Source organism: Ambystoma mexicanum, chromosome 2q, assembly GCF_040938575.1.
Source record: "Ambystoma mexicanum isolate Mex_15411 chromosome 2q, UKY_AmexF1_1, whole genome shotgun sequence".
Taxonomy (NCBI): Eukaryota; Metazoa; Chordata; class Amphibia; order Caudata; family Ambystomatidae; genus Ambystoma; species Ambystoma mexicanum.
Genome location: NC_090924.1, coordinates 1,469,861,977 through 1,469,888,687, shown reverse-complemented (window position 1 = coordinate 1,469,888,687; position 26,711 = coordinate 1,469,861,977). Strand labels below are relative to the sequence as shown.

The 26,711-nt window shown below is 40.9% G+C and overlaps 1 protein-coding gene across 1 annotated transcript in view; it reads left to right on the top strand.

Moving 5' to 3' along the window:
* Window positions 1-26,711, top strand: part of LOC138568896 (vomeronasal type-2 receptor 26-like) — a 287,522-nt gene that overhangs the window by 136,709 nt on the left and 124,102 nt on the right. The gene's annotated exons all lie outside the window — the stretch shown is intronic.

The following is a 26,711-nucleotide window of genomic DNA, read 5'->3' as shown; positions in this document are numbered from 1 at the left end:
TCCACTCTCCACGCTCATCAGCGCTCCACACTCATCCACCCTCCACACTCATCCGCCCTCCACACTCATCCGCTCTTCCACACTCATCCGCTCTCCACGCTCATCCGCTCTCCACACTCACCCGGTCTCTACACTCATCCACTCTCCACACTCATCTGCTCTCCACATTCATCCGCTCTCCACACTCATCCGCTCTCCATGCTCATCCGCTCACCACGCTCATCCGATCCCCACGCTCATCTGATCTCCACGCTCATCCGATCTCCACGCTCATCCGCTCTTCATGCTCAACGCTCATCCGCTCTCTATGCTCATCCGCTCACCACGCTCATCCGCTCTCCACGCTCATCCGCTCTCCACGCACATCCGATCCCCATGCTCATCCTCTCTATATGCTTGTTCGCTCTCATACGTTCGTCTGGCCAAGCGATCGTCTAGTCTTTACGTTCAGTATAGTCATCAGTTCTATGCCCTCCTGTGTTCTGTTCGCTTCTCTGTATTTGCGTACTCGTTAACTCTACACTTACTCATCAACTCTATACGCTCGACCGCTCAACACACCCAACCATTCTACATACTTATTGGCTTTAGTTTGTTCATCTATTTCTTCCGGTCTCCATACTCATTTGATCTTTCTAGTCGTCTGTTCTTCCACTCATGCACGCTTCCACTTAGTGTATTCATCTGTTCTGTACGCTTCATCCATTCTATTTCATTTATGTCATTCACTATGTTCCCTCCTCATTCATTATGTCCATTTCATCGGTTCAGATCTCCTTAGTTTCTCAATGATTTATTCCTATTATCCGCTTCACTGTTTTGATCTACTTTACTCGTTTAGCTCTGTTTGTCTTTCTAGTTTACATTCAAGTTTATTTAGCTGTCATTTCTCGCCTCAGGTTGATTGATTGGTCGGTATTATTGTGATGATGCTAGTTCGGAAGCCGGTTGGTTTTAGGGGAAGAGCCAGGTTTTCAGTAGTTTGCGGAAGGACGTTAAGTCCTCAGTTAGGCGGATGTGGGGTGGGAGCGAGTTCCACAGGGTTGGAGCTAGGGCTGAGAATGATGATCCACCTAACCTGACTGAGTTTGTCTTAGGAATTGCTAGGAGGCCGGCTGAGCTTGATCTTAGGGTGTGAGTGGGATGATAAGGTATTAGTTTGTCTTGAAGATATTGAGGTCCAGTTTTATGCAGTGCTCGATGGGAGAGGCATAAGGTTTTGAAAGCCACCCTACGGGCTACTGGAAGCCAGTGCAGTGTCTTAAGGGCTGGGGATACGTGGTCTCTTGGACTGAGCGCAAGTAGCATTTTGGCCGCCGCGTTTTGTGCTCTTTGGAGTTTATTCAATTGGTAGGCATGGATTCCGAGGTATATGGGGTTTCCGTAGTCCAGTCTGGATATAACGATTGATTGGACCGCGGAGACTCTGTTGGGAAATGAGAGGTATGGAAAGATGAGCCTAAGGGTTTTAAGGTGGTAGTGGCAGGACTTTGAGAAATTGTTGACTTGGCGTGAGAGTGTTAGGTCGGAGTCCAGGGTGCATCCAAGATTTTTCACTGTGTTGGAGGGTGTCGGTGAGTTGCTCATGGCGGGTGGCCAGGGTAGCGGGTGCGGAAGAAGATAGGAGTTGCCGCAAACCATGATTTCTGTTTTGGAGGGGTTTAACAAGAGGTGGCTTTGGGAAATCCAGCGATCAATGTTAAGGAGGCAGGATGCCCGGTCAGGTTGGGAGTTGGGTTTCGAGTTCAGGAATTTTAGGATTAGTTGAGTGTCGTCGGCGTAGTTGTAACATAGGATGTGTGAACGAATTATTGGTGGGAGGGTGATCAGGTAGAGATTGAACAGGAGGGCGGATAGACATGCTCCTTGAGGGACTCCCGTGTCGACTGGTCGAGCTTGGGAGGTAAAGCTGGAGAGTGTCGTTATTTGGTGCCTGTCTTTGAGGAAAGAGGCTATCCATTTAAGAGCGGTTCCACGAATTCCTAGGGAGTGGAGGCGGTCTAGGAGGATTGAGTGATTGATCGTGTCAAAGGCAGCGGATAGGTCGATAAGGATTAGTGCGGCTCATCCCGCAGAGTCTGCTGTCATTTTTAGGTCATCCCAGATCGAGGTTAGGGTGGTTTCGGTTCCGTGACGTGTTCTGAAACCTGATTGGGTGGGGTCTAGGAGATTGTTGGCTTCGACAAAGGCATTTAGTTGAGAGTAGACGGGTCGGTCAATGAGTTTGGCAAGGAACCTGGGGTTTGAGATTGGGCGGTAGTTTTTGGGCTTGAGAGGGTCGAGCGAAGGTTTTTTTATTAGAGGTTTGACGTGTACCATTTTGAATGCTTTGGGAAAGATACCGGAAGAAAGGGAGGAATTTATGATAGATCTTGCGTGTTCTCCTGCGCAGGTGGAGGCAAAAATTTCTTTAAGGGTTGCGGCTGGGCAAGGGTCCAGAGGTGATCCAGATGGTTTGCGGCAGATAGAAGTTTGAGAAATTGTTCTGGTGATATTGGACTAAAGGATTCGAATGTTGGTTGCGTAGAGGTCGCAGCTGAAGGGCTGGCCGGTACGGGCAGCGGATTGTCAAGTGGCTGTAAGAGAGCTAGTTTGGTGTTTAGAGTTTTTGTCCTTTCAATAGCCGTGGTGTAAAAGTGGAGGGAGAGTGAGTCACACAGTGATTGTGACGGGGTCGGGACGGTTGTATTACAAGCTGGATTGGTGAATTCGGAGATGATTTTGTGGAGTTCTTTCCTTGGGTTTTTGCAGTTTAGGATTCGGGTGTTGTAGTGGGCTTTTTTTGCTTTCCGTATTTCGGCCTTGTACCGATACAAGTGTCGGACCAAGTTGGTCCTGCTCTCTTGGGTTTTCTCTTTCTGCCAATTGCGTTCTAGGTATTTGTAATGTCGTTTAGTGGTCTTCAACTCAGGAGTGAACCATCTGGGGAAAGGGCCACGGCGGGATGATGGTTTGCACGGGGGGGTGAGTCGCGTCAGAGATGCGTTGAGCCATGAGTCAAAGGCCTCAGGTGATAGTTGGTTGTTGGGACGGCAGGTAGGTGGTGGAGACTGGAGGAGTGCATCGGCTAGGTCCGGGGTGATTATTAGTTTTTTCCAACACTTGCGTAGGTTCGGAGGTTCAGATGCGAGTACGGGAAGGGGGCCGGGTGAGTGGATGGCAAACGAGAGAATGAAGTGATCGGACCAGATGATAGGGGTGGAGGGCTTTAAATGAATCAGGGTGTTGGAGCTAAAAATGGCATTAAGAGTGTGTCCTTTAAAATAAGTCAGCCCGTTTATGTGGGGTTGGTGGTTAATTGCATCTAGACCGTAAACCAGGGCGTGTGTCATAGGGTTGGTGGGGATGTCGAGCCATATGTTGAAGTCTCCAAGAAGGGTGAGGTTGGGATGGTTTAGTTGGAGGGAGGCGATAGAGTCACACAGGTTGTTCGCAAAATGTCTATCATAGCCAGGGGGCCTGTAGATTATTAGGAAGCTGTGTGAGAGCTACGGGGAGAGGGATAGTTTAACGAGGAGGGATTCGCAGAATGGAATGGAGGGTTGGTTGTCCATGATTGAGGCGCGGAAGAGAGATTTGAAGACGAATGCTACCACCCCTCCTCTGGACGGACGGTTCAGTGGGATGAGGCAGTAGTCAGGGGGAAAGGCTTCATTAGCGATTGGGCCGAAGTCATCAGAGAACCAGGTTTCAGTGATGAAAACTAGGTCTGGTTTGACAGAGGCGAGGAGGTCAAAGATGCAATGTCTGTTTTTAGCTACAGATCGGGCGTTAAATAGGATACAGTTCACATCTGCAGGCAGGGTTGGTTTTGGTGCTGGAGCGGGTTGGGGCGCTGGGGGAGAGAGTGGAGGGAGAGGGGTGAGGTTGGTGATGCTAGGGAAAAGTGGGCGAGCAGAAAAATGTGCAGGCTTCGGGCGGGGTTGGGTGGCTGCGTGTGATAGGATGATCGGGTTTGGGGTGGGGGATTTGAGGAAGGGGAGTGGGCGGTTGGGAGTTTCAGTTGCAGTCGAGGAGAAATCGAGGGAGAGGCGTTTCAGGAAGGGAGAGGCCATGGGGGATGGAGGAGATTGTGGGAGAGAGGTGTTGGGTCGAGACAGGGGAGGCGAGGAGAGCTGAGAGGTTGAGGGGGACCAGGAATGTTTCCTCTTTAGTTTCTTTGCTGCGACTGGTGTGTGAGAGAGGGCAGGGGGGCAGGGGGGAGAGGGAAGCGGCTTTGGTTCTTGCTAGGGCTAGGCACACAGTTTTTAGGGAGGGGAAAGGGTGCGGTCGGGGGGGAAGGTGGCAGGGGCATGAGGGCAAGGCGGGGGGTGGGTGATTGCAGGGTGCGGTGTTCCAGGTATGATAGCGAGGGGAGCGGGTATGGGCAATGCTGGCGGGTCGGCGGTAGGGTTCAGGGGATGAGTGGTCTTAGGGTGAGTGGCTCGCCATCGTGCCCCCCTGGCTTGGTGTTTGGAGAGGGTAATGGCGGGGATTGGGGAGGAGGGTGGGGTGATATGGGAGGGGGGGCGGGAGGGAAGGCAGATCGGAGAGTGGAGGTGGTCCACGGGAGTCGTTTCTGACAGACTCTGGTGGAGTGGGTGCGCTCATGATTGGTGCGAGCTTTGGGTTGATTTAGGAGGGTTTTCTGATTGTAGTTCTAAGATTGGTGACTCACGCTTTTAGGCACACTTCCAGGTTCAACTGGTCAATGACTATTTGGTGCTTTCTTGATACAATTGTAGACAGAGATGATATTAGTTTATTAGGTACACTTCTAAGTTCACCTGTACACAGAGAAGTTATTCGGTCAGCCTCTAGATTTAATTTACTTAGAGGGGGTTTTCGATTATTAGTTACCGTTTTAGATTCTACATTATACAGCTATATTGTTAGTTATACTAGTAGGATTGAGTAGGGCACGTTATTGGGTGGACTTCTTTCAACTCCCTTTTATAGAGGGAGGGTATTAGGCATGAGTTTGAATCAACTTTGTTTTAGATTATTAGTCGCCGTTTTAGCTTCTACATTAGCCTCTAGATTCAATTTATTTATACAGGGAGGGTATTAGGCATGAATCTAAATTCAGCTTTCCTCAGGGAGGCTATTGGTCACAACTTCTAAATGTAATTGGGGACACGTCTAAATGCAACTTTCTCAGAGGGACTACTTGGCGCAGCTTGATTGAGTAGGGCACGCTAGTGGGTACACTTCTAAATGCAATTGGGTGAACTTCTAAATTCAGCTTTGTCAGAGAGGCTATTTCTAAATGTAATTGGGTACACTTCTAGATTCAGCTTTTCTCAGAGAGGGTATTGGCCACAACTTCTAAATGCCATTGGCTACACTTCTAAATGCAATTGGGTACAGTTCTAAATACAATTCGGCGCAACTTCTAAATGCAATTGGGCGTAACTTCTAAATGCAATTGGGTACAGTTCTAAATGCAATTTGGCGCAACTTCTAAATGCAATTGGGAACACTTCTAAATGCAATTGGGTACACTTCTAAATTCAACTTTCTCAAAAGAGGTTATTGGTCATAACTTCTAAATGCAATTGGGTACACTTCTAAATTCAACTTTGTCAGAGAGGCTCTTGGCCGCAACTTCTAAATGCAATTGGGTACACTTCTAGATTAAGCTTTTCTCAAAGAGGCTATTGGGTGCAACTTGTAAATGCAATTGGGTACACTTCTAAATGAAGTTGGGTACACTTCTAAATGCACTTGGGTGCACTTCTAAATTCGGCTTTTCTCAGAGAGGCTATTGGTCACGACTTCTAAATCCAATCGGGTACACTTCTAAATTCAACTTTCTCAGAGAGGCTATTGGGCGCAACTTCTAAATGCAATTGGGTACACTTCTAAATGCAATTGGATACAATTCTAAATGCACTTGGGTGCACTTATAAAGTCGGCTTTCCTTAGAGAGGCTATTGGTCACAACTTCTAAATCCAATCGGGTAAACTTTAAATTCAACTTTCTCAGAGAGGCTATTGGGCGCAACTTCTAAATGCAGTTCAATACACTACTAAATGCAATTGGGTACACTTCTAAATGCAATTCAGCGCAAATTCTAAGTGCAATTGGGTACACTTCTAAATGCAATTGGATACACTTCTAAATTCAGCTTTCTCAGAGAGGCTATTTCTAAATGTAATTGGGTACACTTCTAGATTCAGCTTTTCTCAAAGAGGCTTTTGGGCGTAACTTCTAAATGCAATTGGGTACACTTCTAAATGCAATTCGGCGCAACTTCTAAATGCAATTGGGTACACTTCTAAATTCAACTTTCTCAAAGAGGCTATTGGTCACAACTTCTAAATGCAATTGGTTACACGTCTAATTCAATTTTCTCAGAGAGGCTATTGGGCACAACTTCTAAATGCAATTGGGTACACTTCTAAATTCAACTTTCTCAGAGAGGCTATTGCGCGCAACTTCTAAATGCAATTGGAAACACTTCTAAATTCAACTTTCTCAGAGAGGCTATTGGGCGCAAATTCTAAATGCAGTTCGATACACTTCTAAGTGCAATTGGGTGCACTTCTAAATTCGGCTTTTCTGAGAGGCTATTGGTCACAACTTTTAAATCCAATTGGGTACACTTCTAAATTCAACTTTCTCAGAGAGGCTATTCGGCGCAACTTCTAAATGCAATTGGGTACACTTCTAAATGCAATTGGGTACACTTCTAAATGCAATTGGGCGCAACTTCTAAATGCAATTGGGTACACTTCTAAATGTAATTGGGCGCAACTTCTAAATGCAATTGGGTACACTTCTAAATGCAATTGGGGCAACTTCTAAATGCAATTAGGTACTCTTCTAAATGCAATTGGGCGCAACTTCTAAATGCAATTGGGTACACTTCTAAATGCAATTGGGCGCAACTTCTAAATGCAATTGGGGACACTTCTAAATGCAATTGGGGCAACTTCTAAATGCAATTGGGTACACTTCTAAATGCAATTGGTTACACTTCTAAATGCAATTGGGCGCAACTTCTAAATGTAATTGGGGACACGTCTAAATGCAACTTTCTCAGAGGGACTACTGGGCGCAACTTCTAAATGCAATTTAGTACAGTTCTAGATTCAGCTTTTCTCAAAGAGGATATTGGGCGCAACTTCTAAATGCAATTGGGTACACTTCTAAATGAAGTTGGATACACTTCTAAATGCACTTGGGTGCACTTCTAAATTCGGCTTTTCTCAGAGAGGCTATTGGTCACGACTTCTAAATCCAATCGGGTACACTTCTAAATTCAACTTTCTCAGAGAGGCTATTGGGCGCAACTTCTAAATGCAATTGGATACACTTCTAAATGCACTTGGATGCACTTCTAAATTTGGCTTTCCTCAGAGAGGCTATTGGTCACAACTTCTAAATCCAATTAGGTAAACTTTAAATTCAACTTTCTCAGAGAGGCTATTGGGCGCAACTTCTAAATGCAGTTGGATACACTTCTAAATTCAGCTTTCTCAGAGAGGCTATTTCTAAATGCAATTGGGTACACATCTAATTCAACTTTCTCAGAGAGGCTATTGGGCACAACTTCTAAATGTAATTGGGTACACTTCTAAATTCAACTTTCTCAGAGAGGCTATTGCGCGCAACTTCTAAATGCAATTGGGTACACTTCTAAATTCAACTTTCTCAGAGAGGCTATTGGGCGCTAATTCTAAATGCAGTTCGATACACTTCTAAGTGCAATTGGGTGCACTTCTAAATTCGGCTTTTCTGAGAGGCTATTGGTCACAACTTCTAAATGCAATTAGGTACTCTTCTAAATGCAATTGGGCGCAAATTCTAAATGCAATTGGGTACACTTCTAAATGCAATTGGGCGCAACTTCTAAATGCAATTGGGGACACTTCTAAATGCAATTGGGCAACTTCTAAATGCAATTGGGTACACTTCTAAATGCAATTGGTTACACTTCTAAATGCAATTGGGCGCAACTTCTAAATGTAATTGGGGACACGTCTAAATGCACATTTCTCAGAGGGACTTCTGGGCGCAACTTGATTGAGTAGGTCATGCTAGTGGGTACACTTCTAAATTCAGCTTTTCTTAGAGAGGCTATTGGCCACAACTTCTAAATGCAATTGGGTACACTTCTAAATGAAATTGGGTACATTTCTAAATCAGCTTTCTCAAAGGCAATTGGGCCTAACTTCTGAATGCAATTGGGTACAGTTCTAAATGCAATTCGGCGCAACTTCTAAATGCAATTGGTACCACTTCTAAATGCAATTGGGTACATTTCTAAATTCAACTTTCTCAAAAGTGGTTATTGGTCATAACTTCTAAATGCAATTGGGTACACGTCTAGATTCAGCTTTTTTCAAAGAGGCTATTGGACGCAACTTCTAAATCCAATCGGGTACACTTCTAAATTCAACTTTCTCAGAGAGGCTATTGGGCGCAACTTCTAAATGCAATTGGGTACACTTCTAAATTCGGCTTTTCTCAGAGAGGCTATTGGTCACGACTTCTAAATCCAATCGGGTACACTTCTAAATTCAACTTTCTCAGAGAGGCTATTGGGCGCAACTTCTATATGCAATTGGGTACACTTCTAAATGCAATTGGATACATTTCTAAATGCACTTGGGTGCACTTCTAAATGCAGTTGGATACACTTCTAAATGCACTTGGGTGCACTTCTAAATTCGGCTTTTCTCAGAGAGGCTATTGGTCACGACTTCTAAATCCAATCGGGTACACTTCTAAATTCAACTTTCTCAGAGAGGCTATAGGGCGCAACTTCTAAATGCAATTGGGTACACTTCTAAATGCAATTGGATACATTTCTAAATGCACTTGGGTGCACTTCTAAATTCGGCTTTCCTCAGAGAGGCTATTGGTCACAACTTCTAAATCTAATCGGGTACACTTTAAATTCAACTTTCTCAGAGAGGCTATTGGGCGCAACTTCTAAATGCAATTGGGTACACTTCTAAATGCAGTTCGGCGCAACTTCTAAGTGCAATTGGGTACACTTCTAAATGCAATTGGATACATTTCTAAATGCACTTGGGTGCACTTCTAAATTCGGCTTTCCTCAGAGAGGCTATTGGTCACAACTTCTAAATCTAATCGGGTGCACTTCAAATTCAACTTTCTCAGAGGGGCTATTGGGCGCAACTTATAAATGCAGTTGGATACACTACTAAATGCAATTGGGTACACTTCTAAATGCAGTTCGGCGCAACTTCTAAGTGCAATTGGGTACACTTCTAAATGCAATTGGGTACACTTCTAAATTCAGCTTTGTCAGAGAGGCTATTTCTAAATGTAATTGGGTACACTTCTAGATTCAGCTTTTCTCAAAGAGGTTATTGGGCGTAACTTCTAAATACAATTGGGTACACTTCTAAATGCAATTCGGCCCAACTTCTAAATGCAATTGGGTACACTTCTAAATTCAACTTTCTCAAAGAGGCTATTGCTCACAACTTCTAAATGCAATTGGGTACACTTCTAAATCAACTTTCTCAGAGAGGCTATTGGGCGCAACTTCTAAATGCAATTGGGCATACTTCTAAATTCAACTTTCTCAGAGAGGTTATTGGGCGCAACTTCTAAATGCAATTGGGTAAACTTCTAAATTCAACTTTCTCAGAGAGGCTATTGGGTGCAAATTCTAAATGCAATTGGGTACACTTCTAAATGCAATTGGGTACACTTCTAAATGCAATTCGGCCCAACTTCTAAATGGAATTGGGTACACTTCTAAATTCAACTTTCTCAAAGAGGCTATTGGTCACAACTTCTAAATGCAATTGGGTACACTTCTAAATCAACTTTCTCAGAGAGGCTATTGGGCGCAACTTCTAAATGCAATTGGGAATACTTCTAAATTCAACTTTCTCAGAGAGGTTATTGGGCGCAACTTCTAAATGCAATTGGGTACACTTCTAAATTCAACTTTCTCAGAGAGGCTATTGGGTACACTTCTAAATGCAATTGGTACACTTCTAAATGCAATTGGGTACACTTCTAAATGCAATTGGGTACACTTCTAAATTCAGCTTTCTCAAAGAGGCTATTTCTAAATGTAATTGGGTACACTTCTAGATTCAGCTTTTCTCAAAGAGGTTATTGGGCGTAACTTCTAAATACAATTGGGTACACTTCTAAATGCAATTCGGCCCAACTTCTAAATGCAATTGGGTACACTTCTAAATTCACTTTCTCAAAGAGGCTATTGGTCACAACTTCTAAATGCAATTGGGTACACTTCTAAATCAACTTTCTCAGAGAGGCTATTGGGCGCAACTTCTAAATGCAATTGGGCATACTTCTAAATTCAACTTTCTCAGAGAGGTTATTGGGCGCAACTTCTAAATGCAATTGGGTACACTTCTAAATTCAACTTTCTCAGAGAGGCTATTGGGTGCAAATTCTAAATGCAATTGGGTACACTTCTAAATGCAATTGGGTACACTTCTAAATGCAATTGGGCACAACTTCTAAATGCAATTGGGTACACTTCTAAATGTAATTGGGCGCAACTTCTAAATGCAATTGGGTACACTTCTAAATGCAATTGGGACAACTTCTAAATGCAATTGGGTACTCTTCTAAATGCAATTGGGTGCAACTTCTAAATGCAATTGGGTACACTTCTAAATGCAATTGGGCGCAACTTCTAAATGCAATTGGGTACACTTCTAAATGCAATTGGGCGCAACTTCTAAATGCAATTGGGTACACTTCTAAATGCAATTACGGCAACTTCTAAATGCAATTGGGTACACTTCTAAATGCAATTGGTACACTTCTAAATGCAATTGGGTACACTTCTAAATGCAATTGGGTACACTTCTAGATTCAGCTTTCTCAAAGAGGCTATTTCTAAATGTAATTGGGTACACTTCTAGATTCAGCTTTTCTCAAAGAGGCTATTGGGCGTAACTTCTAAATGCAGTTGGGTACACTTCTAAATGCAATTCGGCGCAACTTCTAAATGCAATTGGGTACACTTCTAAATTCAACTTTCTCAAAGAGGCTATTGGCCACAACTTCTAAATGCAATTGGGTACACTTCTAAATCAACTTTCTCAGAGAGGCTATTGGGCGCAACTTTTAAATGCAATTGGGTACACTTCTAAATGCAATTGGGTACACTTCTAGATTCAGCTTTTCTCAAAGAGGCTATTGGGCGTAACTTCTAAATGCAGTTGGGTACACTTCTAAATGGAATTCGGCGCAACTTCTAAATGCAATTGGGTACACTTCTAAATTCAACTTTCTCAAAGAGGCTATTGGCCACAACTTCTAAATGCAATTGGGTACACTTCTAAATCAACTTTCTCAGAGAGGCTATTGGGCGCAACTTCTAAATGCAATTGGGTACACTTCTAAATTCAACTTTCTCAAAGAGGCTATTGGCCACAACTTCTAAATGCAATTGGGTACACTTCTAAATCAACTTTCTCAGAGAGGCTATTGGGCGCAACTTCTAAATGCAATTGGGTACACTTCTAAATGCAATTGGGTACACTTCTAAATTCAGCTTTCTCAGAGAGGCTATTTCTAAATGTAATTGGGTACACTTCTAGATTCAGCTTTTCTCAAAGAGGCTATTGGGCGTAACTTCTAAATGAAGTTGGATACACTTCTAAGTGCAATTGGGTGCACTTCTAAATTCGGCTTTTCTGAGAGGCTATTGGTCACAACTTCTAAATCCAATTGGGTACACTTCTAAATTCAACTTTCTCAGAGAGGCTATTCGGCGCAACTTCTACATGCAATTGGGTACACTTCTAAATGCAATTGGGTACACTTCTAAATGCAATTGGGCACAACTTCTAAATGCAATTGGGTACACTTCTAAATGTAATTGGGCGCAACTTCTAAATGCAATTGGGTACACTTCTAAATGCAATTGGGACAACTTCTAAATGCAATTGGGTACTCTTCTGAATGCAATTGGGCGCAACTTCTAAATGCAATTGGGTACACTTCTAAATGCAATTGGGCGCAACTTCTAAATGCAATTGGGTACACTTCTAAATGCAATTGGGCGCAACTTCTAAATGCAATTGGGTACACTTCTAAATGCAATTACAGCAACTTCTAAATGCAATTGGGTACACTTCTAAATGTAATTGGGGCAACTTCTAAATGCAATTGGGTACTCTTCTAAATGCAATTGGGCGCAACTTCTAAATGCAATTGGTACACTTCTAAATGCCATTGGGTACACTTCTAAATGCAATTGGGCACACTTCTAAATTCAGCTTTCTCAAAGAGGCTATTTCTAAATGTAATTGGGTACACTTCTAGATTCAGCTTTTCTCAAAGAGGCTATTGGGCGTAACTTCTAAATGCAGTTGGGTACACTTCTAAATGCAATTCGGCGCAACTTCTAAATGCAATTGGGTACACTTCTAAATTCAACTTTCTCAAAGAGGCTATTGGCCACAACTTCTAAATTCAATTGGGTACACTTCTAAATCAACTTTCTCAGAGAGGCTATTGGGCGCAACTTCTAAATGCAATTGGGTACACTTCTAAATGCAATTGGGTACACTTCTAAATTCAGCTTTCTCAGAGAGGCTATTTCTAAATGTAATTGGGTACACTTCTAGATTCAGCTTTTCTCAAAGAGGCTATTGGGCGTAACTTCTAAATGCAATTGGATACACTTCTAAGTGCAATTGGGTGCACTTCTAAATTTGGCTTTTCTGAGAGGCTATTGGTCACAACTTCTAAATCCAATTGGGTACACTTCTAAATTCAACTTTCTCAGAGAGGCTATTCGGCGCAACTTCTAAATGCAATTGGGTACACTTCTAAGTGCAATTGGGTACACTTCTAAATGCAATTGGGCGCAACTTCTAAATGCAATTGGGTACACTTCTAAATGTAATTGGGTGCAACTTCTAAATGCAATTGGGTACACTTCTAAATGCAATTGGGGCAACTTCTAAATGCAATTGGGTACTCTTCTAAATGCAATTGGGTGCAACTTCTGAATGCAAGTGGGTACACTTCTAAATGCAATTGGGCGCAACTTCTAAATCCAATTGGGTACACTTCTAAATTCAACTTTCTCATAGAGGCTATTCGGCGCAACTTCTAAATGCAATTGGGTACACTTCTAAATGCAATTGGGTACACTTCTAAATGCAATTGGGCACAACGTCTAAATGCAATTGGGTACACTTCTAAATGTAATTGGGCGCAACTTCTAAATGCAATTGGGTACACTTCTAAATGCAATTGGGACAACTTCTAAATGCAATTGGGTACTCTTCTAAATGCAATTGGGTGCAACTTCTAAATGCAATTGGGTACACTTCTAAATGCAATTGGCCGCAACTTCTAAATGCATTTGGGTACACTTCTAAATGCAATTGGGCGCAACTTCTAAATGCAATTGGGTAGACTTCTAAATGCAATTACGGCAACTTCTAAATGCAATTGGGTACACTTCTAAATGTAATTGGGGCAACTTCTAAATGCAATTGGGTACTCTTCTAAATGCAATTGGGCGCAACTTCTAAATGCAATTGGTACACTTCTAAATGCAATTGGGTACACTTCTAAATGCAATTGGGTACACTTCTAAATTCAGCTTTCTCAAAGAGGCTATTTCTAAATGTAATTGGGTACACTTCTAGATTCAGCTTTTCTCAAAGAGGCTATTGGGCGTAACTTCTAAATGCAGTTGGGTACACTTCTAAATGCAATTCGGCGCAACTTCTAAATGCAATTGGGTACACTTCTAAATTCAACTTTCTCAAAGAGGCTATTGGCCACAACTTCTAAATGCAATTGGGTACACTTCTAAATCAACTTTCTCAGAGAGGCTATTGGGCGCAACTTCTAAATGCAATTGGGTACACTTCTAAATGCAATTGGGTACACTTCTAAATTCAGCTTTCTCAGAGAGGCTATTTCTAAATGTAATTGGGTACACTTCTAGATTCAGCTTTTCTCAAAGAGGCTATTGGGTGTAACTTCTAAATGAAGTTGGATACACTTCTAAGTGCAATTGGGTGCACTTCTAAATTCGGCTTTTTTGAGAGGCTATTGGTCACAACTTCTAAATCCAATTGGGCACACTTCTAAATTCAACTTTCTCAGAGAGGCTATTCGGCGCAACTTCTAAATGCAATTGGGTACACTTCTAAGTGTAATTGGGTACACTTCTAAATGCAATTGGGCGCAACTTCTAAATGCAATTGGGTACACTTCTAAATGTAATTGGGCGCAACATCTAAATGCAATTGGGTACACTTCTAAATGCAATTGGGGCAACTTCTAAATGCAATTGGGTACTCTTCTAAATGCAACTGGGTACACTTCTAAATTGAACTTTCTCAGAGAGGCTATTGGGTGCAAATTCTAAATGCTGTTGGGTACACTTCTAAGTGCAATTGGGTGCACTTCTAAATTCGGCTTTTCTGAGAGGCTATTGGTCACAACTTCTAAATCCAATTGGGTACACTTCTAAATTCAACTTTCTCAGAGAGGCTATTCGGCGCAACTTCTAAATGCAATTGGGTACACTTCTAAATGCAATTGGGTACTCTTCTAAAGGCAATTGGGCGCAACTTCTAAATGCAATTGGGTACACTTCTAAATGCAATTGGGCGCAACTTCTAAATGCAATTGGGTACACTTCTAAATGCAATTGGGCGCAACTTCTGAATGCAACTGGGTACACTTCTAAATGCAATTGGGCGCAACTTCTAAATGCAATTGGGTACACTTCTAAATGCAATTGGGCGCAACTTCTAAATGCAATTGGGGACACTTCTAAATGCAATTGGGCGCAACTTCTAAATGTAATTGGGCGCAACTTCTAAATGCAATTGGGTACACTTCTAAATGCAATTGGAGCAACTTCTAAATGCAATTGGGTACTCTTCTAAATGCAATTGGGTGCAACTTCTAAATGCAAGTGGGTACACTTCTAAATGCAATTGGGCGCAACTTCTAAATGCAATTGGGCACTCTTCTAAATGCAATTGGGACAACTTCTAAATGCAATTGGGTACTCTTCTAAATGCAATTGGGTGCAACTTCTAAATGCAAGTGGGTACACTTCTAAATGCAATTGGGGCAACTTCTAAATGCAATTGGGCACTCTTCTAAATGCAATTGGGGCAACTTCTAAATGCAATTGGGTACTCTTCTAAATGCAATTGGGTGCAACTTCTAAATGCAATTGGTACACTTCTAAATGCAATTGGGTACACTTCTAAATGCAATTGGGTACACTTCTAAATTCAGCTTTCTCAAAGAGGCTATTTCTAAATGTAATTGGGTACACTTCTAGATTCAGCTTTTCTCAAAGAGGCTATTGGGCGTAACTTCTAAATGCAGTTGGGTACACTTCTAAATGCAATTCGGCGCAACTTCTAAATGCAATTGGGTACACTTCTAAATTCAACTTTCTCAAAGAGGCTATTGGCCACAACTTCTAAATGCAATTGGGTACACTTCTAAATCAACTTTCTCAGAGAGGCTATTGGGCGCAACTTCTAAATGCAATTGGGTACACTTCTAAATGCAATTGGGTACACTTCTAAATTCAGCTTTCTCAGAGAGGCTATTTCTAAATGTAATTGGGTACACTTCTAGATTCAGCTTTTCTCAAAGAGGCTATTGGGTGTAACTTCTAAATGCAGTTGGATACACTTCTAAGTGCAATTGGGTGCACTTCTAAATTCGGCTTTTTTGAGAGGCTATTGGTCACAACTTCTAAATCCAATTGGGCACACTTCTAAATTCAACTTTCTCAGAGAGGCTATTCGGCGCAACTTCTAAATGCAATTGGGTACACTTCTAAGTGTAATTGGGTACACTTCTAAATGCAATTGGGCGCAACTTCTAAATGCAATTGGGTACACTTCTAAATGTAATTGGGCGCAACATCTAAATGCAATTGGGTACACTTCTAAATGCAATTGGGGCAACTTCTAAATGCAATTGGGTACTCTTCTAAATGCAACTGGGTACACTTCTAAATTGAACTTTCTCAGAGAGGCTATTGGGTGCAAATTCTAAATGCTGTTGGGTACACTTCTAAGTGCAATTGGGTGCACTTCTAAATTCGGCTTTTCTGAGAGGCTATTGGTCACAACTTCTAAATCCAATTGGGTACACTTCTAAATTCAACTTTCTCAGAGAGGCTATTCGGCGCAACTTCTAAATGCAATTGGGTACACTTCTAAATGCAATTGGGTACTCTTCTAAAGGCAATTGGGCGCAACTTCTAAATGCAATTGGGTACACTTCTAAATGCAATTGGGCGCAACTTCTAAATGCAATTGGGTACACTTCTAAATGCAATTGGGCGCAACTTCTGAATGCAACTGGGTACACTTCTAAATGCAATTGGGCGCAACTTCTAAATGCAATTGGGTACACTTCTAAATGCAATTGGGCGCAACTTCTAAATGCAATTGGGGACACTTCTAAATGCAATTGGGCGCAACTTCTAAATGTAATTGGGCGCAACTTCTAAATGCAATTGGGTACACTTCTAAATGCAATTGGAGCAACTTCTAAATGCAATTGGGTACTCTTCTAAATGCAATTGGGTGCAACTTCTAAATGCAAGTGGGTACACTTCTAAATGCAATTGGGCGCAACTTCTAAATGCAATTGGGCACTCTTCTAAATGCAATTGGGACAACTTCTAAATGCAATTGGGTACTCTTCTAAATGCAATTGGGTGCAACTTCTAAATGCAAGTGGGTACACTTCTAAATGCAATTGGGGCAACTTCTAAATGCAATTGGGCACTCTTCTAAATGCAATTGGGACAACTTCTAAATGCAATTGGGTACTCTTCTAAATGCAATTGGGTACACTTCTAAATGCAATTGGCCGCAACTTCTAAATGCACTTGGGTACACTTCTAAATGCAATTGGGCGCAACTTCTAAATGAAATTGGGTACACCTCTAAATGCAATTGGGCGCAACTTCTAAATGCACTTGGGTACACTTCTAAATGCAATTGGGTACACTTCTAAATGCAATTGGGCGCAACTTCTAAATGCAATTGGGTGCACTTCTAAATTCAACTTTCTCAGAGAGGCTATTCGGCGCAACTTCTAAATGCAATTGGGTACACTTCTAAATGCAATTGGGTACATTTCTAAATGCAATTGGGCGCAACCTCTAAATGCAATTGGGTACACTTCTAAATGCAATTGGGTACACTTCTAAATGCAATTGGGCGCAACTTCTAAATGCACTTGGGTACACTTCTAAATGCAATTGGGTACACTTCTAAATGCAATTAGGCGCAACTTCTAAATGCAATTGGGTACACTTCTAAATTCAACTTTCTCAGAGAGGCTATTGCACGCAACTTCTAAATGCAATTGGGTACACTTCTGAATTCAACTTTCTCAGAGAGGCTAATGGGCGCAAATTCTAAATGCAGTTCGATACACTTCTAAGTGCAATTGGGTGCACTTCTAAATTCGGCTTTTCTGAGAGGCTATTGGTCACAACTTCTAAATCCAATTGGGTACACTTCTAAATTCAACTTTCTCAGAGAGGCTATTCGGCGTAACTTCTAAATGCAATTGGGTACAATTCTAAATGCAATTGGGTACACTTCTAAATGCAATTGGGTGCAACTTCTAAATGCAATTGGGTACACTTCTAAATGTAATTGGGCGCAACTTCTAAATGCAATTGGGTACACTTCTAAATGCAATTGGGGCAACTCCAAATGCAATTAGGTACTCTTCTAAATGCAATTGGGCGCAACTTCTAAATGCAATTGGGTACACTTCTAAATGCAATTGGGCGCAACTTCTAAATGCAACTGGGTACACTTCTAAATGCAATTGGGCGCAACTTCTAAATGCAATTGGGTACACTTCTAAATGCAATTGGGCGCAACTTCTAAATGCAATTGGGGACACTTCTAAATGCAATTGGGCGCAACTTCTAAATGCAATTGGGTACACTTCTAAATGCAATTGGGTACACTTCTAAATGCACTTGGGTACACTTCTAAATGCAATTGGGTACACTTCTAAATGCAATTGGGTACACTTCTAAATGCAATTGGGGCAACTCCAAATGCAATTAGGTACTCTTCTAAATGCAATTGGGCGCAACTTCTAAATGCAATTGGGGCAACTTCTAAATGCAATTGGGTACTCTTCTAAATGCAATTGGGTACTCTTCTAAATGCAAGTGGGTACACTTCTAAATGCAAGTGGGTACACTTCTAAATGCAATTGGGAGCAACTTCTAAATGCAATTGGGTACACTTCTAAATGCAATTGGGGCAACTTCTAAATGCAATTGGGCACTCTTCTAAATGCAATTGGGACAGCTTCTAAATGCAATTGGGTACTCTTCTAAATGCAATTGGGTACACTTCTAAATGCAATTGGGCGCAACTTCTAAATGCACTTGGGTACACTTCTAAATGCAATTGGGCGCAACTTCTAAATTAAATTGGGTACACTTCTAAATGCAATTGGGCGCAACTTCTAAATGCACTTGGGTACACTTCTAAATGCAATTGGGTACACTTCTAAATGCAATTGGGCGCAACTTCTAAATGCAATTGGGTACACTTCTAAATTCAACTTTCTCAGAGAGGCTATTGCACGCAACTTCTAAATGCAATTGGGTACACTTCTGAATTCAACTTTCTCAGAGAGGCTATTGGGCGCAAATTCTAAATGCAGTTCGATACACTTCTAAGTGCAAGTGGGTGCACTTCTAAATTCGGCTTTTCTGAGAGGCTATTGGTCACAACTTCTAAATCCAATTGGGTACACTTCTAAATTCAACTTTCTCAGAGAGGCTATTCGGCGTAACTTCTAAATGCAATTGGGTACAATTCTAAATGCAATTGGGTACACTTCTAAATGCAATTGGGCGCAACTTCTAAATGCAATTGGGTACACTTCTAAATGTAATTGGGCGCAACTTCTAAATGCAATTGGGTACACTTCTAAATGCAATTGGGGCAACTCCAAATGCAATTAGGTAAACTTCTAAATGCAATTGGGCGCAACTTCTAAATGCAATTGGGTACACTTCTAAATGCAATTGGGGCAACTCCAAATGCAATTAGGTACTCTTCTAAATGCAATTGGGCGCAACTTCTAAATGCAATTGGGGCAACTTCTAAATGCAATTGGGTACTCTTCTAAATGCAATTGTGTACTCTTCTAAATGCAAGTGGTTACACTTCTAAATGCAAGTGGGTACACTTCTAAATGCAATTGGGAGCAACTTCTAAATGCAATTGGGTACACTTCTAAATGCAATTGGGGCAACTTCTAAATGCAATTGGGCACTCTTCTAAATGCAATTGGGACAACTTCTAAATGCAATTGGGTACTCTTCTAAATGCAATTGGGTACACTTCTAAATGCAATTGGGCGCAACTTCTAAATGCACTTGGGTACACTTCTAAATGCAATTGGGTACACTTCTAAATGCAATTGGGCGCAACTTCTAAATGCAATTGGGTACACTTCTAAATTCAACTTTCTCAGAGAGGCTATTGCGCGCAACTTCTAAATGCAATTGGGTACACTTCTAAATTCAACTTTCTCAGAGAGGCTATTGGGCGCAAATTCTAAATGCAGTTCGATACACTTCTAAGTGCATTTCTAAATTCGGCTTTTCTGAGAGGCTATTGGTCACAACTTCTAAATCCAATTGGGTACACTTCTAAATTCAACTTTCTCAGAGAGGCTATTCGGCGTATCTTCTAAATGCAATTGGGTACAATTCTAAATGCAATTGGGTACACTTCTAAATACAATTGGGCGCAACTTCTAAATGCAATTGGGTACACTTCTAAATGCAATTGGGCGCAACTTCTAAATGCGATTGGGTACACTTCTAAATGCAATTGGGCGCAACTTCTAAATGCAATTGGGTAAACTTCTAAATGCAATTGGGGCAACTTCTAAATGCAATTGGGTACACTTCTAAACGTAATTGGGGCAACTTCTAAATGCAATTGGGTACTCTTCTAAATGCAATTGGGCGCAACTTCTAAATGCAATTGGGTACACTTCTAAATGTAATTGGGCGCAACTTCTAAATGCAATTGGGTACACTTCTAACTGCAATTGGGTACACTTCTAAATGCAATTGGGTACACTTCTAAATTCAGCTTTCTCAGAGAGGCTATTTCTAAATGTAATTGGGTACACTTCTAGATTCAGCTTTTCTCAAAGAGGCTATTGGGCGTAACTTCTAAATGCAATTGGGTACACTTCTAAATGCAATTCGGCGCAACTTCTAAATGCAATTGGGTACACTTCTAAATTCAACTTTCTCAAAGAGGCTATTGACCACAACTTCTAAATGCAATTGGGCACACTTCTAAATCAACTTTCTCAGAGAGGCTATTCGGCACAACTTCTAAATGCAATTGGGTACACTTCTAAATGCAATTGGGTACACTTCTAGATTCAGCTTTTCTCAAAGAGGCTATTGGGCGTAACTTCTAAATGCAATTGGATACACTTCTAAGTGCAATTGGGTGCACTTCTAAATTCGGCTTTTCTGAGAGGCTATTGGTCACAACTTCTAAATCCAATTGGGTAAACTTCTAAATTCAACTTTCTCAGAGAGGCTATTCAGCGCAACTTCTAAATGCAATTGGGTACACTTCTAAATGCAATTGGGTACACTTCTAAATGCAATTGGGTGCAACTTCTAAATGCAATTGGGTACACTTCTAAATTCAACTTTCTCAGAGAGGCTATTTCTAAATGTAATTGGGTACACTTCTAAATTCAACTTTCTCATAGAGGCTATTCGGCGCAACTTCTAAATGCAATTGGGTACACTTCTAAATGCAATTGGGTACACTTCTAAATGCAATTGGGTACTCTTCTAAATGCAATTGGGTGCAACTTCTAAATGCAATTGGGTACACTTCTAAATGCAATTGGGCGCAACTTCTAAATGCAATTGGGTACACTTCTAAATGCAATTGGGCGCAACTTCTAAATGCAATTGGGTACACTTCTAAATGCAATTACGGCAACTTCTAAATGCAATTGGGTACACTTCTAAATGTAATTGGGACAACTTCTAAATGCAATTGGGTACTCTTCTAAATGCAATTGGGCGCAACTTCTAAATGCAATTGGTACACTTCTAAATGCAATTGGGTAGACTTCTAAATGCAATTGGGTACACTTCTAAATTCAGCTTTCTCAAAGAGGCTATTTCTAAATGTAATTGGGTACACTTCTAGATTCAGCTTTTCTCAAAGAGGCTATTGGGCGTAACTTCTAAATGCAGTTGGGTACACTTCTAAATGCAATTCGGCGCAACTTCTAAATGCAATTGGGTACACTTCTAAATTCAACTTTCTCAAAGAGGCTATTGGCCACAACTTCTAAATGCAATTGGGTACACTTCTAAATCAACTTTCTCAGAGAGGCTATTGGGCGCAACTTCTAAATGCAATTGGGTACACTTCTAAATGCAATTGGGTACACTTCTAAATTCACCTTTCTCAGAGAGGCTATTTCTAAATGTAATTGGGTACACTTCTAGATTCAGCTTTTCTCAAAGAGGCTATTGGGCGTAACTTCTAAATGAAATTGGATACACTTCTAAGTGCAATTGGGTGCACTTCTATATTGGGCTTTTCTGAGAGGCTATTGGTCACAACTTCTAAATCCAATTGGGTACACTTCTAAATTCAACTTTCTCAGAGAGGCTATTCGGCGCAACTTCTAAATGCAATTGGGTACACTTCTAAGTGCAATTGGGTACACTTCTAAATGCAATTGGGCGCAACTTCTAAATGCAATTGGGTACACTTCTAAATGTAATTGGGTGCAACTTCTAAATGCAATTGGGTACACTTCTAAATGCAATTGGGGCAACTTCTAAATGCAATTGGGTACACTTCTAAATTCAACTTTCTCAGAGAGGCTATTGGGTGCAAATTCTAAATGCTGTTGGGTACACTTCTAAGTGCAATTGGTTGCACTTCTAAATTCGGCTTTTCTGAGAGGCTATTGGTCACAACTTCTAAATCCAATTGGGTACACTTCTAAATTCAACTTTCTCAGAGAGGCTATTCGGCGCAACTTCTAAATGCAATTGGGTACACTTCTAAATGCAATTGTGTACTCTTCTAAAGGCAATTGGGCACAACTTCTAAATGCAATTGGGTACACTTCTAAATGCAATTGGGCGCAACTTCTAAATGCAATTGGGTACACTTCTAAATGCAATTGGGCGCAACTTCTAAATGCAATTGGGTACACTTCTAAATGCAATTGGTTACACTTCTAAATGCAATTGGGCGCAACTTCTAAATGCAATTGGGTACACTTCTAAATGCAATTGGGGCAACTCCAAATGCAATTAGGTACTCTTCTAAATGCAATTGGGCGCAACTTCTAAATGCAATTGGGGCAACTTCTAAATGCAATTGGGTACTCTTCTAAATGCAATTGGGTACTCTTCTAAATGCAAGGGGGTACACTTCTAAATGCAAGTGGGTACACTTCTAAATGCAATTGGGAGCAACTTCTAAATGCAATTGGGTACACTTTTAAATGCAATTGGGGCAACTTCTAAATGCAATTGGGCACTCTTCTAAATGCAATTGGGACAACTTCTAAATGCAATTGGGTACTCTTCTAAATGCAATTGGGTACACTTCTAAATGCAATTGGGTGCAACTTCTAAATGCACTTGGGTACACTTCTAAATGCAATTGGGCGCAACTTCTAAATGAAATTGGGTACACTTCTAAATGCAATTGGGCGCAACTTCTAAATGCACTTGGGTACACTTCTAAATGCAATTGGGTACACTTCTAAATGCAATTGGGTGCAACTTCTAAATGCAATTGGGTACACTTCTAAATTCAACTTTCTCAGAGAGGCTATTGCACGCAACTTCTAAATGCAATTGGGTACACTTCTGAATTCAACTTTCTCAGAGAGGCTATTAGGCGCAAATTCTAAATGCAGTTCGATACACTTCTAAGTGCAAGTGGGTGCACTTCTAAATTCGGCTTTTCTGAGAAACTATTGGTCACAACTTCTAAATCCAATTGGGTACACTTCTAAATTCAACTTTCTCAGAGAGGCTATTCGGCGTAACTTCTAAATGCAATTGGGTACAATTCTAAATGCAATTGGGTACACTTCTAAATGCAATTGGGCGCAACTTCTAAATGCAATTGGGTACACTTCTAAATGTAATTGGGCGCAACTTCTAAATGCAATCGGGTACACTTCTAAATGCAATTGGGGCAACTCCAAATGCAATTAGGTACTCTTCTAAATGCAATTGGGCGCAACTTCTAAATGCAATTGGGTACACTTCTAATGCAATTGGGGCAACTCCAAATGCAATTAGGTACTCTTCTAAATGCAATTGGGCGCAACTTCTAAATGCAATTGGGGCAACTTCTAAATGCAATTGGGTACTCTTCTAAATGCAATTGGGTACTCTTCTAAATGCAAGTGGGTACACTTATAAATGCAAGTGGATACACTTCTAAATGCAATTGGGAGCAACTTCTAAATGCAATTGGGTACACTTCTAAATGCAATTGGAGCAACTTCTAAATGCAATTGGGCACTCTTCTAAATGCAATTGGGACAACTTCTAAATGCAATTGGGTAGTCTTCTAAATGCAATTGGGTACACTTCTAAATGCAATTGGGCGCAACCTCTAAATGCACTTGGGTACACTTCTAAATGCAATTGGGCGCAACTTCTAAATGAAATTGGGTACACTTCTAAATGCAATTGGGCGCAACTTCTAAATGCACTTGGGTACACTTCTAAATGCAATTGGGTACACTTCTAAATGCAATTGGGCGCAACTTCTAAATGCAATTGGGTACACTTCTAAATTCAACTTTCTCAGAGAGGCTATTGCGCGCAACTTCTGAATGCAATTGGGTACACTTCTAAATTCAACTTTCTCAGAGAGGCTATTGGGCGCAAATTCTAAATGCAGTTCGATACACTTCTAAGTGCAAATGGGTGCACTTCTAAATTCGGCTTTTCTGAGAGGCTATTGGTCACAACTTCTAAATCCAATTGGGTACACTTCTAAATTCAACTTTCTCAGAGAGGCTATTCGGCGTATCTTCTAAATGCAATTGGGTACAATTCTAAATGCAATTGGGTACACTTCTAAATGCAATTGGGCGCAACTTCTAAATGCAATTGGGTACACTTCTAAATGCAATTGGGCGCAACTTCTCAATGCGATTGGGTACACTTCTAAATGCAATTGGGCGCAACTTCTAAATGCAATTGGGTAAACTTCTAAATGCAATTGGGGCAACTTCTAAATGAAATTGGGTACACTTCTAAACGTAATTGGGGCAACTTCTAAATGCAATTGGGTACTCTTCTAAATGCAATTGGGCGCAACTTCTAAATGCAATTGGGTACACTTCTAAATGCAATTGGGTACACTTCTAAATTCAGCTTTCTCAGAGAGGCTATTTCTAAATGTAATTGGGTACACTTCTAGATTCAGCTTTTCTCAAAGAGGCTATTGGGCGTAACTTCTAAATGCAATTGGGTACACTTCTAAATGCAATTCGGCGCAACTTCTAAATGCAATTGGGTACACTTCTAAATTCAACTTTCTCAAAGAGGCTATTGGCCACAACTTCTAAATGCAATTGGGCACACTTCTAAATCAACTTTCTCAGAGAGGCTATTCGCACAACTTCTAAATACAATTGGGTACACTTCTAAGTGCAATTGGGTGCACTTCTAAATTCGGCTTTTCTGAGAGGCTATTGGTCACAACTTCTAAATCCAATTGGGTACACTTCTAAATTCAACTTTCTCAGAGAGGCTATTCGGGGCAACTTCTAAATGCAATTGGGTACACTTCTAAATGCAATTGGGTACACTTCTAAATGCAATTGGGTGCAACTTCTAAATGCAATTGGGTACACTTCTAAATTCAACTTTCTCAGAGAGGCTATTCGGCGCAACTTCTAAATGCAATTGGGTACACTTCTAAATGCAATTGGGTACACTTCTAAATGCAATTTTGCACAACTTCTAAATGAAATTGGGTACACTTCTAAATGTAATTGGGCGCAACTTCTAAATGCAATTGGGTACACTTCTAAATGCAATTGGGACAACTTCTAAATGCAATTGGGTACTCTTCTAAATGCAATTGGGTGCAACTTCTAAATGCCATTGGGTACACTTCTAAATGCAATTGGGCGCAACTTCTAAATGCAATTGGGTACACTTCTAAATGCAATTGGGCGCAACTTCTAAATGCAATTGGGTACACTTCTAAATGCAATTACGGCAACTTCTAAATGCAATTGGGTACACTTCTAAATGTAATTGGGGCAACTTCTAAATGCAATTGGGTACTCTTCTAAATGCAATTGGGCGCAACTTCTAAATGCAATTGGTACACTTCTAAATGCAATTGGGTACACTTCTAAATGCAATTGGGTACACTTCTAAATTCAGCTTTCTCAAAGAGGCTATTTCTAAATGTAATTGGGTACACTTCTAGATTCAGCTTTTCTCAAAGAGGCTATTGGGCGTAACTTCTAAATGCAGTTGGGTACACTTCTAAATGCAATTCGGTGCAACTTCTAAATGCAATTGGGTACACTTCTAAATTCAACTTTCTCAAAGAGGCTATTGGCCACAACTTCTAAATGCAATTGGGTACACTTCTAAATCAACTTTCTCAGAGAGGCTATTGGGCGCAACTTCTAAATGCAATTGGGTACACTTCTAAATGCAATTGGGTACACTTCTAAATTCAGCTTTCTCAGAGAGGCTATTTCTAAATGTAATTGGGTACACTTCTAGATTCAGCTTTTCTCAAAGAGGCTATTGGGCGTAACTTCTAAATGAAGTTGGATACACTTCTAAGTGCAATTGGGTGCACTTCTAAACTCGGCTTTTCTGAGAGGCTATTGGTCACAACTTCAAAAATCCAATTGGGTACACTTCTAAATTCAACTTTCTCAGAGAGGCTATTCGGCGCAACTTCTAAATGCAATTGGGTACACTTCTAAGTGCAATTGGGTACACTTCTAAATGCAATTGGGTGCAACTTCTAAATGCAATTGGGTACACTTCTAAATGTAATTGGGCGCAACTTCTAAATGCAATTGGGTACACTTCTAAATGCAATTGGGGCAACTTCTAAATGCAATTGGGTACTCTTCTAAATGCAATTGGGTGCAACTTCTAAATGCAATTGGGTACACTTCTAAATGCAATTGGGCGCAACTTCTAAATGCAATTGGGTACACTTCTAAATGCAATTGGGCGCAACTTCTAAATGCAATTGGGTACACTTCTAAATGCAATTACGGCAACTTCTAAATGCAATTGGGTACACTTCTAAATGTAATTGGGGCAACTTCTAAATGCAATTGGGTACTCTTCTAAATGCAATTGGGCGCAACTTCTAAATGCAATTGGTACACTTCTAAATGCAATTGGGTACACTTCTAAATGCAATTGGGTACACTTCTAAATTCAGCTTTCTCAAAGAGGCTATTTCTAAATGTAATTGGGTACACTTCTAGATTCAGCTTTTCTCAAAGAGGCTATTGGGCGTAACTTCTAAATGCAGTTGGGTACACTTCTAAATGCAATTCGGTGCAACTTCTAAATGCAATTGGGTACACTTCTAAATTCAACTTTCTCAAAGAGGCTATTGGCCACAACTTCTAAATGCAATTGGGTACACTTCTAAAT